Source organism: Pezoporus occidentalis, unplaced genomic scaffold (assembly GCF_034315485.1).
Source record: "Pezoporus occidentalis ecotype Australia unplaced genomic scaffold, CSIRO_AGI_Poc_V1 ctg267, whole genome shotgun sequence".
NCBI classification, from domain to species: domain Eukaryota; kingdom Metazoa; phylum Chordata; class Aves; order Psittaciformes; family Psittacidae; genus Pezoporus; species Pezoporus occidentalis.
In genome coordinates, this window is record NW_026914578.1 from 84,560 (window position 1) to 104,384 (window position 19,825).

Here is a 19,825-nt window from a genome sequence, read left to right on the forward strand (position 1 = left end):
AGTATCACTTATTCTTCCAACCAAGAAGCCTGCCTTACTTCCAGCCCCAAAGAGGTAAGGTAAAAGAATTAGAGCAAGTTGAATTGAACATTCTGTTTGACTAAGGAAAAAATAAACTTATAGAATCACGGAATAGTTAGGGATGGAAAGGACCTGAAGATCATCCAGTTCCAACCCCCCTGCCATGGGCAGGGACACCTCACACTAAACCAGGTCACCCAAGGCTCTGTCCAACCTGGCCTTGAACACTGCCAGGGATGGAGCATTCACAACCTCCCAGGGCAACCCATTCCAGTGCCTCACCACCCTCACAGGAAAGAATTTCTTCCTTATATCCAATCTAAACTTCCCCTGTTTCAGTTTGAACCCGTTACCCCTTGTCCTGTCACTACAGTCCCTAATGAAGAGTCCCTCCCCAGCATCCCTATAGGCCCCCTTCAGACACTGGAAAGCTGCTATGAGGCCTCCACAGAGCTTCTCTTCTCCAAACTTACAAGGTGCATTGATTTCGCCCAATTTTCAGATACACTTCAGCATTTTGCTTTGTAATTCATACAGGTTTGCATTCCAAGGCTTTCGTATCAGATACTCTCTCCAGATCTTGCTTCCCATTTGTTGTTTAAATAAACTCATTGAATAGACAAGTTAATTTGGACATACAGAAACAGCATATTCTTGAATGTGCTCTAGAATTACAGAGCCTAGCTCTCAAACAAGGCCACCTTCATATTAATTCTGAAAGACTTCTGCAGTGCAAAAGACTTCCAGGAGTTCACAGACTTAACATTGTTCCAGTTCTGTGTTTATATTCTTGTTCAAATTTAAACCCACTCACCCTGGCTTTTTACAAGCTTTTCACCTAACATTTCCCAAAGGTCAAGTGTCTGCAGTTTAGCTCTGCATGTGCTTAGTGTATTCTCCGTTTCACCAGGCTTTGAGGCAAACAGCTTGCAGATACTTAGACAACATAGAATCATAGAATAGTTAGGGTTGGAAAGGAGCTGAAGATCAAGTTCCAGTTCCAACCCCCCTGCCATGGGCAGGAACACCTCACACTAAACCAGGTCACCCAAGGCTCTGTCCAACCTGGTCTTGAACACCCCCAGGGATGGAGCATTCACAACCTCCCTGGGCAACCCATTCCAGTGCCTCACCACCCTCACAGGAAAGAACTTCCTCCTTAGATCCAATCTAAACTTCCCCTGTTTCAGTTTGAACCCGTTACCCCTTGTCCTGTCACTACAGTCCCTAATGAAGAGTCCCTCCCCAGCATCCTCGTAGGCCTCCTTCAGATACTGGAAGCTGCTCTGAGGTCTCCACACAGCTTCTCTTCTCCAGGCTGAACAGCTCCAACTTTCTCAGCCTGTCTTCATACAGGAGGTGCTCCAGCCCCTGAGCATCCTCATGGCCTCTTCTGGACTTGTTCCAACAGCTCTGTGCCCTTATGTTGAGGACACCAGAACTGCACACAATGCTCCAGGTGAGGTCTCACAAGAGCAGAGCAGAGGGGCAGGATCACCTCCTTCGCCCTGCTGGTCATGCTCCTTTGGATGCAGCCCAGGATACGGTTGCTTTCTGGGCTGCAAGCGCACACTGAAGCCGCCTCATGTTCATTTTCTCATTGACCAACACCCCCAAGTCCTTCTCCACAGGGCTGCTCTGAATCTCTTCTCTGCCCAAGCTGTAGCTGTGCCCGGGACTGCTCAGACCCAGGTGCAGAACCTTGCACTTGGCATGGTTAAGGACATTTAAGAAGTGAATCACTAAAATCATATCGACAAAAACGCTGGTAAAACCTGCTTGTGATCACTAACTGAACACCACGAACAACACCAAGACCCCAATGTGGCTCCTTCGCTCAGATGGAGCGGCGCGTCCTTCCGTGGCTCCGTGTTTCAGAGCACCTGTGTCAGTGTCACCTCGCACAAACCCCGATCAAGGTGCAACTTCCTGCATGTTTAAAAAACAAGTGCCAGGAGGAAACGCCAACCACTCCCCTTATATAGGCAAAACTGAACTGAGCACTGAACCTCAGCAGCCGTGAAGAACACGGTACCAACACACGTCCCGCTAAAGAATTAAATTGCTGAACATCTTCCCCAAGCCAGAGCTAAACTGGGTTAACGGGGGTTAAGTTTAAACGCTGACGCAACCCTGAATGACTTCTAGCTCCCCAGTCAAAAAAAGACAACTTTCTTGCACTGCACTTATCTGCCCTCCAGGCTGCCTCAGAATTTACCCCTCATGCTTTATCTATCAGCCACCCCCTTAGCTACACTCTTCCCTAGCGCCACCCCATCCTCCTCCCTAAGCACAGCCTGATTAAACAGGGCCAGGTCCGGCCTCTCCTGCCACACTGAGCACTGCCATGTTGTCTTTCTGTCACCAACTACACGGTTAGCAGCAGGGTTGATGCACTTCAAGCTTCTGTGTCCTGGTTCTCCTCATAGATGAGCTTTCTACATGTACTTTGAAAAGCCCAACTCAACAGAGTTGTTCCCACACGCACAGAGAGCCGAGTTGTAGGATTATGGTGTTTGGAGAAGGTAGAAAGTAGGTGCAACTTGGCAGTTACCTGCTCTGCATCCCTGCCTGTCCTTTCAGGTGAAGGATACCCCACCTTCCTCTCGATGGCTGCCACCACCCTCAGAGGAAGGAGAACGGGGCTAAAGGAGCACCCAAAAGTGCCTCTTCCCCTTCCACATGAAGCGATGCCAGGCTGGCAGCTGGGTACAGCCAAGGCTCCCAAGCCCTTAACTCGCACAGAAGCATGAGGCAGTTATCTCCGAGCAACTCCACTTGCAAAGCACACCGAAGCCGCCTGGGGGGTCCGAGCTCGCTCAGGATCCCCCGGGTGCGCTCCAACTTCACCCATTTCCCCCAGCGGCCAGAACCGAAGTTATTTCATTCCGGTTCCTCCTATGGCCAAACACCGGCCTCCCACGACGGGGCCGTGGAGCCGCCTCTCACCACAACCGTGGCTGCTCTTAAACCCCCTGCCCGGCCCGGCTCGTCCCCGCTCCGCGCTGACGGGAGCCCAGCGGCACCGCACACCCGAGCCGAGGCGCCGGGCCCGGCCGCCGCGGAAGCCCCGCGCCTCCCCCGCGCCATCGGCCATCTCGGGAGCCTCCCTCAGGAGAAGCGCCCGCCGCCCGCACCGCTCTCCCCGGCTCCCCCCAGCCCAGGGCCCGGCCGGGGGCAGCCGCGCCAGCCCGCTCCGGCCTCACTCACCCCTTCCGTCGCGCCGGGCCAGGCGGGCGTGCGGCTCAGCCGCGGCCCCGTGGGGCTGGGGGGGGCGGCGGGGCTCGGCCCGGTGCTGTCCGGCAGCGAACCCACGGGAGCGGCGGCAGGGCGGCGGTCCCGGCACGGCGGCGGCTCCCGCCTGTGGAGCATGCGCAGGGCCGGGCCCGCCCGGGGGTGGCGCCTCCCCGCTGCCGCCTCCGCGCTGAGGGGGCTGCGAGGGCCGGGGCGGGGATGGCGGCTTCGCTCCGGCGCTGAGGGCTCTGCCGGCGGAGGCGGTTCAGGGGGTGGTGGTGGCGTGGCTGGAGCCCAGCCAGGGAGAAGGACCGGGTTAAAATGGGCCTGTGGCCGGAGTGGTGTGGAGAGAGATGGAGACACCAGCGAGTGGGGTGGGCACCGGGGCGATTAACAGCAGGTTAGTAGCAGGTGATTAAAACCAGCTGTCAGCCAACGTGTTGTGGCACCGCTCAGTGCTGAAGCTGGGGGGGTGTCTTCACAACCCCGGAGCTGAGGCCACAGCGGTTGTTTCCACAGACCTCCATTGTCTGCCGTGGCGTGGGCTGAGCTCTTCTTGTTACTTGGATCATAGAACCCCAGCCTGGTTTGTGTTGGAAAGGACCTCAAAGCTCCCCGAGCTCCAACCCCTGCCACGGGCAGGGACCCCTTCCACTAGAGCAGCTTGCTCCAAGCCCTTGTGTCCAACCTGGCCTTGAGCACTGCCAGGGATGGGGCAGCCACAGCTTCTCTGGGCACCCTGTGCCAGCGCCTCAGCACCCTCACAGGGAAGAGCTTCTGCCTAAGAGCTCAGCTCAGTCTCCCCTCTGGCAGGTTAAAGCCATTCCCCTTGGCCTGTCCCTACATCCCTTGTCCCAAGCCCCTCTCCAGCTTTCCTGCAGCCCCTTCAGGCACTGGAGCTGCTCTCAGGTCTCCCCTTCAGGAGCCTTCTCTTCTCCAGGCTGCCCCAGCCCAGCTCTCTCAGCCTGGCTCCAGAGCAGAGCTGCTCCAGCCCTCGCAGCATCTCCATGGCCTCCTCTAGACTTAACTCCATCATCTTTAGAAACCCTACAACCCTATCTCTAACCTCACACAGACATGAATGAGCCGTTGTAAACAACTTGGTGTTTACACCAAGGTGAGGAGACACACACAGTTCTCCCCTCTGCACAGAAGAGAAATGGGTTTCTGCGCTGTGGTTTCAAACTCTTCTCAAAGTCGCAGGAAACTGCACAAGTTATCAGCTAGAAGATGATTCAGTTCAATAAAATGATTTCCCCCTTCCCACACACACGTATTTGGCATTTTATTCTGAAAGAACCAATCTGCTGCTGCTTTTTGGGAGAATTGGCCCAATAGCTGAACCAGTCAGTAAAAAACCCCAATACTCTGCTGAAGGTGCCCCCTTTCAACATAATGGTTTCTGTTATTCCGACTCATCAGAGCACGCCGATAACATCTTTTTATCAAGGTCTTCTCATGCATGGCAGCGCATGGGTGTACAAGTCCCATTGCCATTGCAGAGTGTTCAGAGGCCAACACAGGTCGTCAGTCCCAGCTCATCTGCCCCAGCTTGTGCCCCAGCAGTGGTGAGTTTTGAAGCTCTAGGAAATCAACCCAAGTTTTTCATCTACCACATTGAAGCTGGGAGGTGGGAGCTGACTGCGTGCGAGTGCGCTTGTGTGCATGGGCAGCCTTCCAGTGTCTGAAAGGGGCCTACAAGCATGCTAAAGAGGAACTCTTCATCAGCGATTGCAGTGATAGGACAAGGTTTAAACCTTGTCTGGGTTTAAACTTCAACACAGGAAATTCAGGTTAGATACAAGGCAGAAGCTCTTCCCCGTGAGGGTGCTGAGGCGCTGGCACAGGGTGCCCAGAGAAGCTGTGGCTGCCCCATCCCTGGCAGTGTTCAAGGCCAGGTTGGACACAGGGGCTTGGAGCAAGCTGCTCTAGTGGCAGGTGTCCCTCCAACCCAAAACATGCTATGATTCTATAGTGGGTGGTTGAGGTTCACAAACTGAAGGTAGATAATCGTTGATTGTTTCTTTCCCCTCTCCCAAGGGAAAACAAACCAGTGCTACCTAACCTGTGTCCACAGCAGTTGGGGAATCAGCAGAGCATAATTTGGATGCTTTTGCAGCATATTAACCTTTTTCCTCAGCTGCATGGCATTATTGGGTCTGGATTAACCGTGCACTGTGGGTGCATGGGAAAGCCCTGGAATCTCACCCTGTTTCTATCACTCTGGTAATCTTAACTCAGGTTAGGAAAGAGCCTGAGGTTGAAAGGAGAGAGGTCAAAACCTGCAGATGTGTGGCTGTGTCACAGCTCTCCGGTCCCACCATTTCTTGTTCTCTGCTTCCCATGATCTGCCTGCAGAGGATGTGGTTCCATTGATTAGAATCAGAATCATAGAACCTAGAAAGCTTTGGGTTGGAAGGGACCTTAAAGATCCTCTGACCCTCTGGGACAGGGCAGGGACACCTTCCACTAGACCAGGTTTCATTCTTGCTAGCCCTTTCCATGGCTTTGCCTTTATACTGGTAAAATCAGGTTTTCTTGGTGGGTTTTCATGCCAAATAAAGTACCAGATCTTTACTGTTATTTAGAGGCAGGGTTTGTTTCCCAGCACAGCAACTGATGCTGTGAATGTCCTTAAATCCTGAAGCTCAGAGCTGCAAATCAACACCAAGGAGGTGGCTGTGACTGAAGGATTGCATAAAGGGCTTAGCCTGGGGCTGCTCCTGGCTGCAGCAGCTCAGGGGAGAGCAGCTTTACCTCTGCCTCTATCTAAATGGGTGCCCACAGCCCAAGACCATGCCCAGGAATGACCCAGGCTCCCAAAGGCTCTGTCCTTCGGTGAGAATTAAACTCTTACAGGCTCACAACCTCACTTTAAAAGATGGTGCTGAGCTCCTACGGCACATTCAGCCCCACAGAAATGGTGTGTTCAGTCTCCTGGTCCTACCTGCAATGTGAGCTTTCTGCTTTTCCTCCTTTATGTCAGGACACTGGTGCCTGGCATTACTTGCTGTTCTCTGACATGTAACTGAGGGGAGATCAATGCGCTTCTAAAAATTACTCCAAGAACTATGTTAATAACAGGGGATGATTTCCCGCCTGTACCCAAACCAGTCTGGTTTTACCACAACATACCGCCCCATGGGGAAGATGTCATTTTGCATTGAAGCCTTTAAAGTAGCTTTCTCTGAGGAATTTATCACATGGATTTGCTAATAAAGAGAATGGGCTTTCAAAGAGCTGCAGAAAGGCCTTTGATGCACAGTAAGTTTTTCTTTCGCCCATTATTGTTGTACCAGGGTGCAGTGATGAGGCAGAAGAATTATTGTGTTCTTTATTTTGTAACTTCCAGGAGGCACTGATACCCTCCACAATAAAAAAGGCCAAAATACAGATGATTGCCTTGGTATTTGTGCATTGAAAGTCAAATTCAAACAGATTCTCTCCTGTAGCCTTCTTTAAAGGAGGGGCAGGGATGGATGCAGGAATTATCCATTCCTCGCCTGCTCTGCAGTTTGGTTTTCAAGCTTCCAGAAGCCAAACTGCACCTTTGCCTCTGAAATGGGGATGTTCCCACATTACTTTAAACAGTATAAATGTTTAAAAGCCCTTTTTTTTTTGTGGCATTTCAAGGTACAGTGGGGGGCCCTGCATACGGTAAAGTGCTTTAAATCACCAACGCCACCAGCCTGGGGTTGACTGGACCCTTACCTAAATGTGATTTAACACTATCTACGTGGTTTCAGTTTGTCATTGATTTGTTCTTGGCAGTACTTCTGGAGCCTGGCTCTTCTCAAACATACTTGTGAAAATCAGGAGGAGGTCATGAAGCCAGAGGTGCTGTGTAATGTGTAAAATGGGCCGCGGACTTTCAATGCCAGCAACGCCTTAAACTGCAATAGCATTAGAAAGTATTCTGAGGGTAATTCTTGGTGCTTTTGTGTGCTTCTGCAGAGTGTCAGGCTGTATTCAGTGCTGCTCACATTAGAATTGATTTCTCAAACTATTATTTTTTTCCCCAAAGAAAAACATTGTTCCATTTTTATCCCCAGGAAAAACAAAGCAGGAGTTACAAGGCAGAGCAAATGGAGCATCTTTGCCTCAAAATCAATAAAACTGATCTTTTCACTGAAGAGTTATCTTTTCTGACACAGGGTTTGGTTCACCCTGTGGCTGGAGCTGGGGGAGCAGCCAGGCAGCAGGACCAGGAGGAGAAGAAGGAGCAGAAGAAGCAGAAGCAGCAGGAGCAGCCATCAGGCAGCATGCAGTTGGATCAGGCAAAGGGACTCACACACCAACAACCTTCGGTGCTCCAAACCACCCATTGGGTGTTTGCTGGCTGGGTGACTTCACCCTACACCCTCCTCCTCCCCATTGTGTCTCCCCATCACACCATCACCATCCAGTATTCTGTGGCAGCTTCTATGAGTATCTGAGAGACTGTGAGGCCCCCGGATGCTGCAGCGATGAGGGGGGGGACTTGCCACAGGAGCTGTATAAATAGATACACAAGGGCACAAGTTCTTTCATCTGATCTGTTGCTGAATTTATCTGAAACTTCCTATGCTCACACAACATGCGTGAACCCCTGTTTGTGCCACCGTTTTCAGAGTGCTTGTCTCTGCTTGGAAAAGCAAGTGAGAGAGTTTATTTTGAGCCATCAGGAATGTGTGAATTGCTTCTTCCTAATTAACTATTACTAAATATGGTGCCAAACCCTTTGGGTTTTTTAAGCCAAGAGGGGTTTCCAATAATCTCTCATCTTGGGGAGGGAGAGGTCCTTCCTGTCACTATTCCAAATTTACTTCGCAAAGGAATGATTAAATTCTGGCCATCCAAAGCAGTGCTTGTTCTGAGGGTGCCGCGGCAGCTGCTGGAGGAGGCCAAGCTGCAGGGGGATTTCCTGCACGGGGCTGAAGCAGGCTGGCAGAGCAGTGTGGAGGAGGCGTAACACGGAGCTCTATTTCCCAGCTTCACTGCCCAGGGGGATGGAGTTCTCTTGCTGTGCTCCAGGCTTGGGAGAGTAGAGATGCTGATGCCGTCCTGCATCAGGCATGTTCATGTTGCTGCTTGCCTTCCTCGGCTGTTTTCTCATTGCCGGTTTTCTGGTTCTTCATTGTTCTCTTAACAAGCCAAAACAACAGCATTTTTTTTTTCTCCCCCAAATTTCTCTACTGAAAAATATACCTTATGTTCAGTTGTTGTGCACCAGAAACACTGCTTGTGTAAAAAGCTGTAGAGCAGTTGCAAAGGATGGAGTTACACCAGTGCCTGTGGGCTGGCAGCTGGCACACTGCAACCAGTGCAGCCTAAATCATAGATTCCCAGGCTGGTTTGGGTTGGAAGGAACCCTAAAGGGCTGCCAGGGATGGGGCAGCCATAGCTTCTCTGGGCACCCTGTGCCAGCGCCTCAGCACCATCACAGGGAAGAGCTTCTGCCTAAGAGCTCATCTCAGTCTCCCCTCTGGCAGGTTAAAGCCATTCCCCTTGGCCTGGCCCTACATCCGTTGTCCCAAGCCCCTCTCCAGCTTTCCTGCAGCCCCTTCAGGCACTGGAGCTGCTCTCAGGTCTCCCCTTCAGGAGCCTTCTCTTCTCCAGGCTGCCCCAGCCCAGCTCTCTCAGCCTGGCTCCAGAGCAGAGCTGCTCCAGCCCTGGCTTCTTGTCTCAGCCATCATTGCACTGAGACATAATGGAGCAGGGTGGTGATGGTGGCCAGCTCCAAATCCACTTCTGACCCCCCTCCACTGAAGTCAAATTCGGTTAGTGACTTTTTATTGTGCTTTAAGCAGACTAATAAAAGACAGAAAGTCAAATCAATACTGCCCAGATCCTTAAATGCATTTTCTTCAGCTCATCTATTTTCCAGCACAGCCATCTCCAGAAGGATGAGTTTGGCGCTGGCACAGTTCACATGTACCCACTTGCTGCCTGGCTGCCTGCCAGCCATACCACTAGAGCTAGACACACTTGCTTATATACTAGTTCCATATATATAAATACGTATGATATATATGTAAACCCCAGAAAAGCTACATGTGCAACAGCTGGCTTTTATAAGGACGAGTCTGGCACTAACTGGAACTGGAGGGGAAGGACAAAGCGGAGACTGACCTCAACCAGAGCAATAACTAATGTTGGCTTTAATTCTAGTTCAAGTTTTAGGGTTGGAAACACCACGTTTGTCACCAAAGCATTCACCCCTCTGGAATGATGCACACTGATTCACATCCCTCACGTTCCACAGATCCCAGAGCTTGTTTACATGGCTGGGGGCAATGCTCAGGTCAGTGTCCTGCATCTAGGTGCCCCTGTCTCAGGAGAACACACGTAACATGGAGCATGCAGCATGCCTGGGATCTTTAACAAGTGACTAGCAGCCAGGATATACAGCCCTGCTTGGCCAGCTTCCAAAGCACATTCTGTCACTCCTGCTTTTCTCATGTTCTCTTTGGGAACTCCATTTCCCTGGTCTGTGTTAAAAAACAGCATTTTTTTTTTTTAATGTGGGGTTTACTATATTCCTCCTCCCTCCATTGCACGGAGATAGAGAATTAAGATCACATTGCTCATAATGGCACAGAGGGTATAGAAATACAACCAGGAGGGCAAGCAAACTCCAGACCCGAAGAAATGTGGACTTCTTCCCAAGCCCATTAAGGATGAGTAGTATCACCATCAGCAGCTTAGTGCCCCTGCCTTTGCCTTCACCCTGTTGTGCTGCTTAACCATGTGCCTCACGGATTCAGCAGGACCATGGCGCTGTTGTGAGAGGGAATGGGAAGAGAAAAATGAAAGATGTCAGCGATCTGTCAGAGCAAGGGTTGCATCGGAATGGCACAGCCTACAGCGAGAGAGTAACGGTTACAGTGCATTTGGGAACTGCTAGCTATGGGGTTCAAATGGACTGAAAGCACTCAGGTTGCAATGTACCTGATGAAAATAGCTGATGTTGCCACTTCATTCCATGAAACCTGTGGAGGTGAAAAGCAATATTTTTCTCCCATTTTATGTAACTGTTTTTCCTCATTTCCTCTTAAGTGAAACACTGTATTTCATGTGATTGTTTTAGAAGGCTGTGGCACATTTCCTTTAACTTAGCTGAGCTAAAGGGGTGAAGAAGTGAAAAATCCTTAGACTAAGAAGGAACCACACAGATACTGTGTTCCTCTAATAAATTATCAGCTAAAACACCCGCTGTGGATTGTGAATAAAATGAGTTTTCCTCTAATGAGAAGGCAAACGCAACTGCAGCAGCATGTCACTTTTACACCCAACATTAATTAGCCTTCGTTAGCAAATGTTCATTTTCAGGGTCCCCCAGAGCAATGCATTTCAAAGCAGGATGCAGCAAATCTCTGGATGCTGGAGGGGCAGCATCACATGTTGCCTTGAGATGCTGTTGTTCTGCCCTGGGTGGAAATTGTTCTGAAACAAACATGTGACTCTTTATCACCCTGGGAACATGAAGCCAACAGGTTTAAGGAAGTTGCTTGCATATGGAATACACCAGATCAGCAGGTAACCCAGCCACGCATCAGAAACACGGATATGGAGCCTCCCATGGTGTCCCTACTGATCCGTGCCCATCTAAACCGGTGCAGCCTTTATCAGTGAGCTTCCACAGGAAAGGTACTGACTCCTCCTCATCCACTTCCCTCTGGAAGGATCACTTCTGCTCTGGAGCTCCAAAATGCTTGACCCTAAAGGGCATCTGTGTGCTCATGGTTTTGCTTGTGTGTTTTTGTTAAAGTCATGTTCTCTTTATGAGAAAACAAGTGCAGGAGGTGAAACTCCCAGTTATGGAAAACCACTACCCCTGTAACTTCAGAGTAACCATTAAAACTGCTGATGTTGAGCCCTGTTACTGGCCTCACCTGCTTCCCTACCAGCCCCTTCTCCAAAACTCTGTGCTATGAGCTCTTTCTGCCCCCAGGCCAGAACTACCTGCGCTGGTGTTGCCCCTGCGTGTGCAGCCCTTGACTGCCATGAACTTTCTACCACCATCAGCCCCAGTTTGTCCCAGCAGCAAGAATGGGAGCCACAGATGGCATCTTCTTGGCTGGAGCAACACAAAGGGGTTGGGATGTGATCCATAACTCTGTTGTCCACCCACCACCACCTCACCAGGAACCATTTGCTCTCTCACAGACTGATTTTTAGGCAGGTGGAATCTGAAGCTTTGCAAGTGTTTAAACACATGTCCCTCTTGAATTATTCAGTGTACTTTGCCTGCTCCTAGAGTTAATTAAAATGGAGGGCAGTCGATAGCAAGCTCTCACATTCACTGCAGGGAGGAGGCAGCAAACTGTAGCAGAGGGAGTGCTGATACCACCTGCCTTCTCCTCCCCTCCTGCACCACAAGCTGCCCCCACATAACTGCTGTGCTCCCTTGGCAACAGGATTATAGAATGGTTTATATTGGAAGGGGCCGTAAAGCTCACCCAGTTCCAACCCCTGCCACGGGCAGGGACCCCTTCCACTAGAGCAGCTTGCTCCAAGCCCCTGTGTCCAACCTGGCCTTGAGCACTGCCAGGGATGGGGCAGCTACAGCTTCTCAGTACTGACCAGCAGCAGCACAGCACCAAACCTTAATGATTTTGCCTTAATTTAAGGAGACCATGTGTGCACAGCACTGGGGACTGACCTGTCCTGAGCTAGGGTTGGGGCTGCAGTGTCCAATTTCAGAACATCCAGGGAACCACCCAAACCAAGAGCTGCTTCCCTCCCGAGTGGCCTCACACTCTTTTTTACCCTGTTCTCTGCTACAGTTGCATGAGGCTGTTTCCAGTGTCAGACATACATCCCTGCGTACCAAATAAAACCCAGACAAAGTGCAGCTCTCGTCCTCTTGAAGTGAATGGGGAGCTTAAGATTGGGATCAGAAGTTTGCCTATGATCTGAAGTACAAGTCTGAGCCAAAGCCCTCTGGAGTCAAGAGGAGTCTCTCCTCTGGCTCCAGCAGTGCTAGGTCCCAGAAAGCTTGTAACAGTAGCCCAACTTAAAGACGTGATCTCATGTAAGGGTGTATTAACCCACACATAGATCCACGCTCCTCTCCTGCTCCTGTGAAACGTTATGAAGAGAAAATTATGTACCAAGTTGCACAATCCTGCCTTTCTCATCTGTCTGAATACAGCAATGACAGAGGTAACTCTGACACTGCCCCACACCGAAACACTCCGTTCTCAAGGAGTGGTTTTGTCCCCAGTCAGACATCAATTGAAGTCACATTTTCCCTTTGTGAATCAAGCGAATGACAACAACATGGGGTTTACGTATTATCCAACAACTCAGCTAGTCACTATCTCCTAAATGTGAGATACAGTCGGAAACAGTTTATGCAGGAAGGAGAAATGGTGGTGTCATCCCCTGATCACACAGTACTTCTGCAGACTGCTTTTCACGGTAACAGGCACGTGTAAAGGCCATTACTGCTCCTCCACAGCATTTGCACTGAGTGGGAAAGGACCCCTCGCCAGGAAAAAGGAGTGAGAACATAATCACACACTGATCTCACCTGACTCTGAGAAAGTGAAGCTAATACCACAGCTGAGCTGAGCATATTTGTAATGAATGAATTCTTCTGAAGCTCATGATATTTTGCAGGCAGGGTGCTCTAACAGCAGTGTTTGGAGCTGGCATGCCAAGAAAATACCTCCACATCTGATGGTAAATGATGTTGCATGGCTGAGCTGGTGGCATTTCTGATCACACAGGCTGCACCAAAGTCTTCAACTTGTTTTTGTCCATTCTGCTTTGTCCAGCATCTCCGGGGTCATCTTCAGGGCTGTGGTTTAACCCCAGCCAGCAACTGAGCACCACACAGCTGCTCACTGTCTCCGCTGGTGGGATGGGGAAGTGAATCAGAAGGGTAAAAGTGAGAAATCTCATGGGTTGAGATAATCATAGAACCATAGAATGGTTTGGGTTGGAAGGGACCTTAAAGCTCATCCAGTTCCAACCCCCTGCCATGGGCAGGGACACCTTCCACTAGAGCAGGAAAAGCAAAAGCTGTGCACAAGGAATTCACTCACCACTTCCCATTGACAGATCGTTGTTCAGCCATCAGGAAAGCAGATCTCCTTCACAAGTCATGGTGACTTGAGAGGACAAATGCCTTTCTCCTTCTTTACCCAGTTTTATATGCTGAGCAGGGTGTCCTGTGGTCTGGAATATCCCTTGGGTCAACTGGGATTAGCTGTCTGGCTGTGTCCCCTCCCCACTCCTCGCGTAGCCCCAGCCTACTCGCTGGTGGGTGGTGTGGGGAGCAGACTCCATGTCTCGACTCAGTGTAAGCACTGCTCAGCAATAATGAAAACATCTCTCCATCAGTAATGCTGTTTTCACCACAGATCCAAAATACAGCCCCCTATCAGCTACTATGAAGACAACTAACTCCACCCCAGCCCAAACCAGCACATTCAGGAATTGCCTAACCTGACCCAAAACCGAGTTACATTCTGGTACATCTAATATGTGCACATATTGAGACACTGCAGTTGGGCTACTTGATTTGTAAAGATGTTTAAGCAAGAAGGTCTGGATTAAAGTTCAAGGTCAAGTGCTCTGCACTAGCCAGAGAGGATCTGAATGAACAGTCATTAAAACAGCCTGATTCCCATGGGGCACCGCTGGACTTTGAAACAACACCCGTGTGTGCTTGAAACTCTGCTGGGAAGGATCCTTCCTATTTTAGTGCTGCTAAACTGAGGCTTTTTAGTATGGATGCTTCACGCTGAACAGTCACACAAGTCAAAGCCTTTAAAAACCAGAACACTGGGGAAAGGCAACATCCTCACCTGGTGTCAAGGCTGAGCGCAGGCTCACAATGGAAGTCTTTTATCCTGACAGCAGCTGGCCAGCTTGCTCGGGGCCCTTAAAAGGAGAATTTGTGGATGAAAGCCAGGAACAGAACAGCCACCCTTGTCTGCAGATCTATAGCCCCAAGGAGATGTCACAGGAGCAGCGCTCCTGCTCTCCTCATGCAGAACGTGGGTGGGAAGGAGACAGCCTCCAGATGGGAAAAGGGACTTTCCTGATGAAACAGCCCGAGAACCACCGGGTTAGAACAAATCCATCTGGAATGACAGCAGGGACGTGTCACGAGCGAGCTGCCTTGTCTTGGGATCAAACCCATCCGTTACAGAAAGCTTTATCAGAAAACGGACGGGCCTCAGAGAGAGCTTCCTTCTGAGCAGACAGCGATGGGATGTATCACTGCGTGCATGTTGTTTACATCTCCGCTTTAACATCCTTTGTGGGAGGAAGTGCTCCACTGCCAAAGAAGACTTGATAGTTGCATTGCTCGCGTGCAGCAATATTTAGACATAGCAAACCCACCCGTATTTATAAGAAGTCTGTCCCATTATCATATCAGTAGGAAGCCACAGGAAGAAGAGGTGGACTCTCCATCTGCTCAGCCTGAGAGGAAGACCAAGGCTCCCAGTAAACCTTGTTGGAGAGGTGTTGTTTTCAGGCACAGACAGTGTTTCAGTTCCTGTCCCATGCCAGAGCTGGGAGCTGTACTTGTAACAGGAAATGAGAAGCACAGCCTGAAGCCAGAGGCACATGTCATTTGAACAGGCTCTTTGCTCTTTCACCAGCACCCAATGTGTGCTCCAGCACACAGTGAGCAGCTCTGCTGCACGTCCCTCTCAGCCAGCCAGGCTGGTCATTAACCCTCAAATCCGACCCTAGGCTTGGTAGGTGAGGACCTGGTCCATAACAAACCTATCTGCCTCTGCGCAGTGCCCTCACTTCCTATGGGAAGGAGGGAGGACATGGCTGAACACCACGTTACTTCCAGCTCCGAACTCCATTGCTGCCTGCCTTTCTCCCAGAAAAGGGGATGAACGTTTCCTGAGCACCTGCTGGATCCTAAAACAACAGCAGAAATAGGTACAAAGAGATGAAATTGAGCCCTGGCCAGCCTGGAAGCTTACAAATGCTCCCACTCCCAAGATCCCACAGCTCCTCTTCTCTCCCATTCATCCCATAACCAAAACAGGAGCCTAGCACAGCACCTGGAAGAGGAGCTGCTGTTGTACAGTGAGGAATGGCGGCAGCCATGGGAGATGGCCATCTCTCATTTTTGGGATGAGCATACTCCTGCCCTGGGAAGTCCCTGCAAGCTTTGGAAAGAGGCAGGGAAGAAGCTGAGGGTTGACTCTGCTCAGATTTTAATCCACCTAGAACTTAAACGCTTGGTAGCAGCATGTCTTTTCTATCACGTGCAGTATCTAGTGCACCAGAACCCTCCTCCAGACGCAGGCTCAAGCCACTATCACAACAGCAGTAACAATTTCCCCTGTTAAATGGCGCACGCTGGCAAACGTTCCATCAGAGCTGCACAGCACTGACCCCGTCTGGGCCCTCAGACATCGCCAACAGCACTGTCTGGCAGATCCCTTCCAGTAAAGAAGATCAGAGGAATAACATAACCCATCTAATTGCCATGCTGGAGCAGAGCACTGATTGAGCTAATCCCCATTCTCTCCCCAGAGCAGCCAGGGCTGCGCAGGGAAGCACAGGGCAAAGCCCTGGACAGCCATGAATCATCGACTCCAGAAGGAAGAGTATTCCTAAACACCACCAGGTCAATGACCACACTTAATGTTGGTATCAAGAATTAATTGGGACCTTTGGAGACCGCTGCATCAGCGTCGGCAGCCTGAGGGCCATCCGCTTCCTGGGATGAGGGGGATCTGGGGAACAGGCACTGCAGTAACAAGTCTGCTCATTTTACACAAAACCCCTCGGATTTCACACTCCCCAACACAATCTGGCCCGCTGGGCCCCTCTGCTGTCAAGCTCCAGCACTGCAGCCCGGCCCCCACTCCCACATCATTTAATTCACATGGCACAAAAATAAGACCAGCCTCGACCAAGAGCAAGTCCCCCGAGAAACCTCGTCTTTTCTGGACGTTTAAATAACATCGTTACGGAAATGACCCAGGAAGGCTGCAGTCTGTCCCTCACTGGGGCAGAGAAGCCCAAGCAAACCCTGCAAGGGACAGTACCAGATGCATTGCTATCTCCCCCTGCACCGTCCTCACCGGACTGAAATAGCCCGTTCCCGACCATCTATTTCATAGAAATTCTTAAAAATGGTTTGTGTTGGAAGGGACCTTAAAGCTCATCCAGCTCCAACCCCTGCCACGGGCAGGGACCCCTTCCACTAGAGCAGCTTGCTCCAAGCCCCTGTGTCCAACCTGGCCTTGAACACTGCCAGGGATGGGGCAGCCACAGCTTCTCTGGGCACCCTGTGCCAGTGCCTCAGCACCCTCACAGGGGAGAGCTTCTGCCTAAGAGCTCATCTCAGTCTCCCCTCTGGCAGCTTAAAGCCATTCCCCTTGGCCTGGCCCTACAGGCCCTTGTCCAAAGCCCCTCTCCAGGTTTCCTGCGGCCACTTCAGGCACTGGAGCTGCTCTAAGGTCTCCCTAGAGCACAGCAGAGGGGCAGGATCCCCTCCCTGAGCTGCTGCTCACGCTCTGGGGGTGCAGCCCAGCACACGGGGCAGTTCTGGGCTCAAGCACACACTGAAGCTGGCTCATGGGGAGCTTCTCATTGACCAACACACCCAAGTCCTTCTCCTCAGGGCAGCTCCATCCACCCTCCACCCAGCCTGTAGCTGTGCTTGGGATTGCCATGTATTGAGACACATGGAAACAAGCTAGCCAAGCTCATGGTATTTTTAACAAGATGCATTAAAGAGTATCTTAAAAAGGCTTTATTTTCTGTAGTGCTACAGTTGTTTCCATTTGCTCTGGTACCAAGATTCACCCACTGACCCACCCCTCCGCTCTTCAATACTCCACTGTGCTGCACAGGGCCCTGCTTTCTGAACCATTTTTGAAGATCTCCAAAGCACACCACTTTTGGAAGGCTTCTTCCAAGGCAAAGCAGTCAGTTACCAGGCAAACTCTCAATGAAGTCCAATATTTTATTCAAAGACAACATTAACCTTTTACTTTTATGCAAAGGGGTACATTTAAAATGAGCACACTCTGCTTCAGGAGGACGCTGCTGCGCCGTACGTGCATCCATGGGGCTCCGAGAAGCTCAGATGGCTGCCATCCTTCAGTTATCACAGTACTGTACCTTTACAAGAGACAGCATCAGCACTGTGATAACTGAGCCAGGGCAGCCTGTCAGTCATTGCGGCCCCTCCACAGCACTGCCGAGCCCAGCAGGCACATCCTCCACCTCCTCATCCTTCACACGTCTCAGAAACACAGCATCACCCCAGCCAGTGTCCATCTGCCAGGTGAAAAGCTCAAGAGCATTTAACAGAAGTGGCTTTGCATCAGGGGTTTCAGTCCAGCATTAATTATCTGGCTAATCTGTTATCTTAATCACTGCAGTGGCTTCTGCAATGCAGCTCAAAGTGGTTTTAAGTAGCAGCTTCTGCTGGCTACATCCACTAATGCTGGATTTAATGGAAATAGGGTAACTAACTGCTCTACAGGTATCACCACAGAGAACATGGGGACTCCTCTCTTCCCCCTTAAATCCACTGGAGTTAAGACAGCAGCATTTGTTTTATGCTGCTTGAGTATTGAATGTCACCAACCAGTCACTGGGTGCAATGGCAGAGAGCCAGATGAGTTAATGGAGCTATACTGCCTGCAACAGCTGAGGAGGGGGATCACTAACAGCACCAGCACGAGGGCTCTGAGGGGAGCAGCACCCAGCCGTGTTCACCAGGGGCTGCAGCTGGAGTAAGCACATGAGGGGCCTAAAGGCTCAGTGGCATTTTTAGGTTATAGGGTACAAATATAAGGTTGTGAAATAAACAATTCCACCACAAACTGATCACATTACAACCTTACATCAACCTATATTTTTACCTCCTTCCCTTTTTCTTCCCTAAAAACAGGCACTGCCGAAAAAGATCATGGAAATATTTCTACACACACACACACTTTGGTTAAGAGAATCAAACAGCTCAAGTTCTGAAATGAGTTTCAAAACCAACAGTTTTACACAATAGAAGTTAATGTGTTACAGAAGAAGTTAATGTATTATTAAGTTTTTCAGAAGTTCATTTTGGATGTTGATGGAATTCACTGGTCCAGGGTGCTCTCACCTCCACACCAGGAGGAAGCAGAAACTCCAGCAGCAGCCCAACACTCCACACAACTCACCTGGAGAAGAGCACGTCCTGAGGTGTGGCAGAGACTGTTGTTAAGAGAGAAATACGCACCAGCCAGCGGGCTCCAGCCATCAAACCGGTGTCTTGCAGGGTTTTAACTCCAGAGGGCAACGGAGAGACAAACACGAACTATCTGAGAGAAGCACGCAGTGGGAAAAAAAACATTTGTGTGTTTTAAACCCAACTCCAAACATACATTACATAAAAAGGGGACAGCCAACAGATTACGCAATCCTGACGTACGGCACGGAGGACTTAAACACATCCCCTCAAACTCACGGATTTACCACCATTTGTAGATTGAGCATTAGAGCCTGTGGCCGCGAGAGCAAAACAGACAACTGAAAAGCTTGGTAAACCACGTTAATAGACTCTGTATGTACATCGGTGACTTCTGAAAAGGAAGCTGCGTAAGTAATGAACCATTTGCTCTCGCCCTGAGGTGTTCTTCCAACACCACTACTACTCCAAGAGAAAAATTCTACTGACTTCCATAGAATGGCATTGAGAATCCTGTGTTTCACAGGCTGAAGTGATGAGAGGTGTCATTTTATAGCTCCAGTATGCCTTGACTGCTCTTTCCATGTTTTATTCCATGTCTCAGGAGTTACCATAATGCTCTTTAAAGGCAGAGGTTATGAGACCACAAAGGTGAGCAGCTCCTGCCCGACACCCCCTGGCACAAAGGTTGGAGTTACATATTCTAAAGGCTGATGCCATTTTCTCTAGAGGATCTAGCTCTTACTCCAATGCACACGCAGTTCGCTTCCTTGCATCTCACACTCACCTGTTGATTTTTGGTCAGACTAAAGCTACCCAGACCTGATACAAAAACCCTAAGGAGAGTCACCATTATCCCCTGAGGAAACCCCCTTATAAGCAAAACCTGCATTAGTTTTGGAGCCTAACACAGTCTTTTTGCCCTTGTGACTGCAGAAGCATCGCATATTGCCATATACTTTTAAGAAAACCCCTCGAGTTTCCAGTGTTTGCTGCCAGTTTCTGCTCCTGAAAGGAGCTGGCGACTCTGCTTATTTGGGGGTGGGTTTTGTTAACTTATGTGCACCGGAATTCCTTTAGCATCCCACCGCCGTGCCCGGGCCACAATCCACACGCTCACAACTCCCCGGGGTCTCAACTACAAGGGGGGGGATGAGGTATGAAAGGGAGTAAACCTGATTTCCACCTTCATCACGGCGCTTGGCCCAGAAATAAAGCCTGAAGAGGAAACAAGCAGCCAGTTACGATGGAACGAGGAGAGCGGCTGTGGGAGAAAGGGCCGCCGCCCCCCCCCCCAGCCCCATAACAACTTCCCTCCCCACAGACAGCGCTTCCGCAACCCCAAAGGGCCCGGCCACCCCTCACCGCCCTCAAGACACCGACCCCGCACCTCACCCGTCTGTCTCCGTCCGTCGG

At 50.4% G+C, this 19,825-nt stretch overlaps 1 protein-coding gene and 1 long non-coding RNA gene across 2 annotated transcripts in view; both read right to left on the reverse strand.

Moving 5' to 3' along the window:
• The window catches only part of JAK1 (Janus kinase 1), a 65,377-nt gene extending 62,052 nt beyond the window's left edge, over window positions 1–3,325 (reverse strand). The window contains exon 1 of the mRNA XM_062624434.1: window positions 3,232–3,325. The gene's annotated coding sequence lies outside the window, so the exon portion shown is untranslated. The remainder of the gene's footprint in view (window positions 1–3,231) is intronic.
• A 6,047-nt stretch (window positions 3,326–9,372) lies between these two features.
• Window positions 9,373–19,418, reverse strand: LOC134166635 (uncharacterized). Its single transcript, XR_009965934.1, has 2 exons — window positions 12,773–19,418; window positions 9,373–10,226 (listed from the first exon to the last, which is right to left on the reverse strand). It is a non-coding gene; the product is annotated as an uncharacterized LOC134166635 (long non-coding RNA).
• Window positions 19,419–19,825: the final 407 nt, after the last annotated feature.